At 45.5% G+C, this 8,385-nt stretch overlaps 1 pseudogene; it reads right to left on the bottom strand.

Moving 5' to 3' along the window:
* Positions 1–1,265: 1,265 nt before the first annotated feature.
* Positions 1,266–1,382, bottom strand: LOC126200067 (5S ribosomal RNA; annotated as a pseudogene).
* Positions 1,383–8,385: the final 7,003 nt, after the last annotated feature.

Genomic DNA, 8,385 nt, shown 5'->3' with positions numbered 1-8,385 from the left:
TTAGGATAATTTAGGTTAAGTAGTGTGTAAGCTTAGGGACTGATGACCTTAGCAGTTAAGTCCCATAAGATTTCACACACACGTCACTTATCACTGCCACTGGCTAACGCTGAATCCGCTAACGACCCACTCGGGATTGCCTCCTGCCTCTTAAGCTTTACGACGCACGTATACTCTGTGGGCGATAATCAGAGTGTGATCAGCTGCGATAACGACCAGTCATTGTTAACACTATCTGCTATCGGAATTCCATCATTCCGCACAATATGTATTTCATCACATATGTGAACACACCAGTTTCTCTCAGTACTGCTCGCAGCTAAATCACTGGATAAAATTAGCACATCGTCCACCTCTAAACGCAGATCATCTTCCACTTACTCATTACTATTTTAGTCCCTATACATTCCGAAGTCGGAGTATCAGGTAGTGCAATCAGAGGAGTCTTCCTGTGGCGGCTGTTCTATGATAATTTTCTCTATACTTACGGCGGGAACATCGCCGCTCGCCCTTCCGATCACGTGAAACTTGATCAAACCACTTTTTTCTGCATTATCTGATTCGGAAGTGCCCTGCAGGCTCTCAGTAACTTATTTTTAAATAACTTCTATGCCGCAGCGTCTCCTTTCGGACATAAGTATTATTTAGTACAGTTAGAACTACTTCAACATTACATTTCTTGAGTAGTTCACGCTCTCCTCATCTGCTGCTCCTATCTTTTAGAATTGCTAGTCCGTATCAATCGATTTGGGTCGTTTTGAGACCCCTTCGAATTTCTTCAGCAATTCACATGCTCTCTCAGATACATGCCTCCAGTTTCGCCGTTTGCGCGTCTAGCTTCTGTAGCTTGTATAAATGATTTAGTTTGATATTTTGAAACGCTTTTGGGTAGAGAGTGGCCCGCCGTATACGTGACTTCTCGCTGCACGCCTTCGAAGCCGCAGGGTCACAAAAAGGCTTTATCTGCTCTGGCCCTCAGCGGGGCCATTCTGTTGTCTCCTTGCCGCCCGCTTCGAGAAGAAACGACACGCCGAGCGTTACTTTTCTAACAGTAACGTTAAAAAACTAAAACTCTGTCCGAACAGGCCTTGGAAGACCTAACGCTACCGATCGGCCGCCGTGTCATCCTCAACCCACAGGCGTCACTGGATGCGGATTGGAGCAGCATGGGATCACGGTCGTATGTCAGTTTACGAGACCGGAGCCACTGCTTCTCAGTCAAGTAGCTCCTCAGTTTGCCTCATAAGGGCTGAGTGCACCCTGCTTGCCAACAGCAATTGGCAGACCGGATGGTCACCCATCCAGATGCTAGCCCAGCCCGACAGCGCTAACTTCGGTGATCTGATGGGAACCGGTGTTACCACTGCGGCAAGGCCGTCGGCCTAACAGTAATATTAGAGTCTGACATTTACGACACCGGGACGTCAGCTAAGGTTGTACAGTCCCCGTGGTTTGCTAGATTTCGTGATAGTTGCTCTCCCCCACTTTCTTTGGTCTGTGAGCACGTAGCCCTACGCATAAAGGAATAGAAAATTCCAAATAAATGCTTGATTTAAATACCCTACTAAATGTATAAACCAGAATACACGGCTAACAGTGATTCACAATTAAACATTACAATGCACCACTCAACGCTGTACAAGCAACGCAGTGTTTCAATGAAGCAGATCGTCACGCAAATCAAAACTGCGTGACTGCTGAGAAAAGGAGTACACAAAAACTGGTCATATCACTAAGTGTAACTGCACATCAAAAGTTCCACAATATCTAAGATTCTTGCATGCGTAGCCTCGTCAAATTGTGCCCCTTCTGGGGGAATTAATTATTTTTCCCAGTAAAGCCATATAAAAGGTGCCTGCTCTCTTTATATCTGTATTCTGAAGCTGTATCATTTACCGGACCTACCTTTTGTCACATGTCATGGACTTATTTGCATGTGGAGTAGGCAGGGCCTCTGAATAAATTAACACCACTGATGTGCAACATCATGTGAAATCTTTGGAGAATGTATGACCCAATTAAGTTTAACTCAAAGCGTAAAAGAATTACTGTTCACACGATTAGCCAGGGAATGAGAACGGTGACTTTTCATCTTTCAGTTGTGGATCATAATAGCCACTGAAATTACAGAGGATGTGTGAAAATGGAGAAGACAACATGGTAGGAAACTAAGAATAAATTACTTTCCACTGAATTTTACATTTATTATTGTTATCTACATGAGCGATAACACAAACAAGAGTTTAAAACGTAGAATTCTTGTATGACCAATGAACACAAGGAGGAGTGAAAAAACAATACTCATGATCAATGAGTTAAACTAAACTGTTGTGTACATAGTTCCGCGTAGTCAGCGTGTACACAACTTTACCACTAGAGCGCGCCCCGCTAAGCACAACAGCGCAGGCCCAGCACTCATCCGTCTGCGCACTAGCAGATGGCGCTGCCTTAGAGATGGACCAAATTCTGCTTCCGCCGATCCACGTATTAATATGTAACGCAGCCAATGAGATTGCTGCTAACGTAGAATCTTTTCTCCTCGCGGATCACACTCACGCAGTGATACCTGAATGCGCGAGGTATTATAACGAGTGTACAGACCTCCGATTAGTCAGTCAGCATTTGTCTGCACCAGTATGTACCAGTCTATAGTCAAGTTTCAGTCTGCGCCTAATAAGATTACCATATTCCTGTACATAGCCGTGAAGATAAATGTATAGACACTCTGTCAATTATCAGAGATATGTGAGAATAAGATTAACGTACCAAGACCAAAGGAACTTCAGATTGTCAACTGGAAACAGCATCCAGAATCAAGTTACGTAATACCTATACTTTTTATTATTTTAATAAATGTGTGTGAAAATTAATCAAGTTCTGTTTCAAGTTGGTCACCGTCAATCTGCTACTCTAAGCGTGCAAGTGGCATTTCTGTCGTCTGACCTAACGGCAGAAGATAAACACGCCACGATAAGACCACGAGAAATATTGCTGACACTCGCCTTCTTTGTTAGAGCGACAAGTCAAATAATCTGATGGTGTGTCTACCGAAGGTCTTACAGTATGCACACCACATAAACTAATGATTATTTAACTCGGCAAAGCCCAAGGGACGTTTAAGTAAAAGGGGAAGCCTACCATCCAACGAATCATGCCTGACGACGCCTAGCAGATGTGGCTGCACAACGATCGCCCATATTTGGTCTGAGGGACTTAGGACTACCACACAAAATGATGTAAGTTGCCTCGTCATATCCGAGGTCCCCGATCACTTTGAAATACGTGCACCACTGCCTTTACGGCTCAACACAATGCACCAACATATGCCTATCAGTCCTCATACCTCACTCGCTTCTGCTGAGAAATCTTGCCGCAATTCGTCACTTGGAGGAAGGCAGCTGCAGGTGACGAGAACACCACTGCTGATCGGAGCCAGGACTCTTGTTCGTTCTCACATTATCGAAGGCCGAAATGCTCTCCTCGAAGAACAAAGACTGAAAAAAACTCCACAAAATATAACCCCAAGCCTTTTCTCTACAATCCCCCCACGGAAAAACCATCGTCTGCCAATCGGAGGATTTTGTTGCAGTTCCCCAACGAAATTACTTATTACAAACGGTTGATTTCTCACTCTAAGACGGATTTTTGTAAGCCGGCAAATCGTCCGCCTTCCTGCTTCCGCAGTACTCAGGAGCTCGCGTCCAAGCTTCCACTCTTTCTTACAGTTTTAGAAACAGCCAATGCTATCGCTTCTTGGTATGTTTCAAAACACGATATAATTTACCTCACTAGGTCTGGCACCCGAAAGGCGGCGCCTCATCTTACCAAGAATGAAAAGAATTTATACTGCAATTATGGCTTTCCCACAGTACAATCAGAGATGCTATCTGTTGGCTATCCCCTCAGACTGTCTTTCTTTGCGAGGACGCTCGCCCAGGGAACCCAAAAATTAGTTTGACCTGTGTCCTGAGTGGCTAACTCAGTCCGTAAAAGACCCAACATTCTGCCCAGACTCAAGGCTCTTGGCACAGTTCATTATCGGGGCTTTTTACACTCATGCTCATAAATTAAGGATAATGCTGACACATGGTGAAACAACGCTCTGGTCGGCGGTTTGCGGGTTTAAATCACCTCGGGGTATTACCATGTGGGGCATTTGACCTGCAGTCGTCGCACGGTAGCGCTGGCAGCAGTCCACATACGCAGAGGTGTGTTAGTGCATGTCAGAGTATGGTGCAGCGAGTAAGAGTGCAGACGTTTTCAGACGTGCTAATGGTGACTGTGTGTTGGAAAATGGCTCAAAGGACATATTGATGAAGTTATCAGGGGTAGAATACTGGGCGACTGGAGGCTGGTCAAATACAGCAAGTCGTAAATGGCTCTGAGCACTATGGGACTTAACATCCCCTAGAACTACTTAAACTTAACTAAACTAAGGACATCACACACATCCATGCCTGAGGCAGGATTCGAACATGCGACCGTAGCGGCAACGCGGTTCCAAACTAAAGCGCCTAGAACCGCATGGCCACGCCGGCCGGCAGCAGGTCGTAACACGGGCTCTCCGTGTGCCACAAAGTGTGATCTCAAGATTATGGCAACGATTCCAACAGACAGAAAACGTGTCCAGGCGCTACAGTACGGGACGTCCACAGTGTGCAACACCACAAGAAGACCGATATCTCACCATTAGTGCCCGCAGACGGCCACGGAGTACTGCAGGTAGCATTGCTCGGGACCTTACCGCAGCCACTGGAACACTTGTCTCCAGACACACAGTCTACAGACGACTGGACAGACATTGTTTATTCGCTCGCAGACCTGCGAGATCCTGGTCACAGGAGAGCCCTTAAAGCCGGGTGTCAAGAACACAGTATATGGTCATTGGAACAGTGGTACCAGGTTATGTTCACGGATGAGTCCAGGTGTAGTCTGAACAGTGATTCTCGCCGGGGTTTCATCTGGCGTGAACCAGGAACCACATACCAACCCCTTAATGTCCTTGAAAGGGGCCTGTATGGAGGTCGTGGTTTGATGGCGTGGAGTGAGATTATGATTGGTGCACGTACACCCCTGCATGTCTTTGACAGAGGAACTGTAACAGGTCAGGTGTATCGGGACGTCATTTTGCACCAGTATGTCCGCCTTTCCAGGGGTTCAGAGGGTCCCACCTTCCTCCTGATGGATGATAACGCACGGCCCCACCGAGCTGCCATTGTGGAGCAGTACCTTGAAACAGAAGATATAAGGCGAATGGAGTGGCCTGCCTGTTCTCCAGACCTAAACCCCATCGAGCACGTCTGGGATGCTCTTGGTCGACGTATCACTGTACCTCTTCAAACCCCTACGACACTTCAGGAACTCCGACAGGCACTGGTGCAAGAATGGGAGGCTATACCACAGCAGCTGCTCGACCACCTGATCGAGAGTATGCCAACTAGTTGTGCTGCCTGTGTACGTGTGCATGGTGATCATATCGAATATTGACGTCGGGGTACATCCGCAGGAAACAGTGGCGTTTCGTAGCACATGTGTTTCGGGACAGTTTTCTCAACTTATCACCAATACCGTGAACTTACTGATCTATGTCGCGTTTGTTCCCTATGTGCCGATACCATCAGCGCCACTTTTGTGTAGTGCCACGTTGCGTGGCACCACATTCTGCAATTATCCTTAATTTATGAGCATGAGTGTATATGGAGCCGCGCATCATGTTGTACCATCCAACTCTCGCAGAAAGACTTCTCATGCTCTGTCAAGCCGGTGGCAGTTGGACATAGAATATACTTCGCAGAGCATCTGCCCTGGGGTCTGACCGTCTCCTTGTGCCTACCTGTTGTCGGTTTCAGTTTTGAAAGTTGGGGTCTTTCTCATGCCAACGACCTAACACCCCACCTCGCCTATACAGGAGTACAAAGCTTTGGCTCATGCAACCAACACAGTATGGCCACGAACAATATCTATTATTATTATTATCTGAAACAAAGGAATTTACTTCAGGAAGGACAGGTGGATCTTTAAAATAACTTGTATCGCCCACAGTCGGAATTAAATATTTGTTACGTGGTGGCAAAGAATACTCGGGATGTGATAAATCGACTTATAATAATGAAAACATGTGACACGTCAGTCCACCCACAAACCTGGTGTGTTTCTACATTTGTCTCATTTCTGATATTATAGATACACTGACGGAGAAAAATTGCAATGCCCAGAATGAGTTCCACGACATAAATTAAAGTTGGTAGGTGTGTTTCTACAAATGAAAGATGATGCCTACTCACATTTCACAGTAACGCTTGAGGCACCACTGTTGTTGTTGTGGTCTTCAGTCCTGAGACTGGTTTGATGCACCTCTCCGAGCTACTCTATCCTGTGCAAGCTTCTTCATCTCCCAATACCTACTGCAGCCTACATCCTTCTGAATCTGCTTAGTGTATTCATCTCTTGGTCTCCCTCTACAATTTTTACCCTCCACCCTGCCCACCAGTACTAAATTGGTGAACCCTCGATGCCTCAGAACATGTCCTACCAACCGATCCCTTCTTCTAGTCAAGTTGTGCCATAAACTCCTCTTCTCCCCAAATCTGTTCAATACCTCCTCATTAGTTATGTGATCTACCCATCTAATCTTCAGCGTTCTTTTGTAGCACCACATTTCGAAAACTTCTATTCTCTTCTTGTCTAAACTACTTATCGTCCATGTTTCATTTCCATACATGGCTACAATCCATACAAATACTTTCAGAAACGTCTTCCTGAAACTTAAATCTATACTCGATGTTAACAACTTTCTCTTCTTCAGAAACACTTTCCTTGCCATTGCCAGTCAACATTTTATATCCTCTCTACTTCGACCATCATCAGTTATTTTGCTCCCCAAATAGCAAAACTCCTTTACTACTTTAAGTGTCTCATTTCTTAATCTAATTCCCTCAGCATCACCCGACTTCATTCGACTACATTCCATTATCATCGTTCTGCTTTTGTTGATGTTCATTTAATTTCCTCCTTTCAAGACACTGACCATTCCGTTCAACTGCTCTTCCATGTCCTTTCCTGTCTCTGACAGAATTACAATGTCATCCGCGAACCTCAAAGTTTTTATTTCTTCTCCATGGATTTTAATACCTACTCCTAATTTTCCTTTTGTTTCCTTTACTGCTTGCTCAATATACAGATTGAATAACATCGAGAATAGGCTGCAACCCTGACTCACTCCCTTCCCAACCACTGCTTCCCTTTCATGCCACTCGACTCTTATAACTGCCATCTGGTTTCTGTACAAATTGGAAATAGCCTTTCGCTCCCTGTATTTTACCCCTGCCACCTTCAGAATTTGAAAGAGTGTATTCCAGTCAACATTGTCACAACCTTTATCCAAGTCTACAAATGCTAGAAACTTAGGTTTGCGTCTCCTTAATCTAGCTTCTAAGATAAGTCGTAGGATCAGTATTGCCTCACGTGTTCCAACATTTCTACGGAATCCAAACTGATCTTCCCCGTGGTCTGCTCCTACCAGTTTTTCCATTCGTCTGTAAAGAATTTGTGTTAGTATTTTGCAGCCGGGGCACCACTATGAGGATGAAAATCACGTTTGCTTTGATTACACGCTGTAATGGTCGTGTGCGCTAGTTACCTTTCATATTGGATGTGGTGAGACGATGTTAGTCCAGATCGCCTTTAAAGTGACAAAGACGCCGTTATCAATACTTCACTGAGTTTGAACGAGGTCGTGTAATAGGGCAACGAGAATCTGGATGTTCCTTCCGCGATACTGCAGCAAGACTTGGCAGGCTGCAGCCACTGTGCATGACTGCTGGCAGCGGTGGTCATGGGAATATATGGTCGCAAGTCGACTGGCCACCATCGTGATCGGATTATGGCTCTGGCACATTGTACTGCATCTGCAGCAGCAATCTGGTCAGCAGTTGGCACCAGTGTGACTCAAAGAACTGTTATACGTCGATCATACAATGTAAACTTTCACGGCCGGTATTGACTTCACTTAAAACTTCCGGGCTGATAGGCCGTGGTCGAAGTATAAAACTGTCTCCTAACGTTTCGTCTCCGACTGCGGGAGACATCATCGGAGGTAAAGCGGCGAACTGCGAAGAGGACTCGAGGAGGCGCTGATTATATAGGCAGTACAGAGGGCGCCACTGTCGGTCACGTGGCGTCGGCTATGAGATTGTCTCTGGTAATGCCAACATTCTCGATTGAAAGTAATCGATCGTCACGCTTGCGGTGCAACGCTGACATCCAAATTTTATCCAGTTTAACACCTTCGTCTTTCCTGTTAAAATTATTACCCCGTCAATCTGTTCATAAAAGTCACTATTGTGTTGAAAGTAGGTTGTGGTGAGGCAGTGTCGGAATAATGCC

This window comes from Schistocerca nitens, chromosome 8 (assembly GCF_023898315.1).
Source record: "Schistocerca nitens isolate TAMUIC-IGC-003100 chromosome 8, iqSchNite1.1, whole genome shotgun sequence".
Classification (NCBI taxonomy): domain Eukaryota; kingdom Metazoa; phylum Arthropoda; class Insecta; order Orthoptera; family Acrididae; genus Schistocerca; species Schistocerca nitens.
The sequence above is the reverse complement of the archived record's forward strand: the minus strand, read 5'-3'. Positions and strand labels throughout refer to the sequence as shown.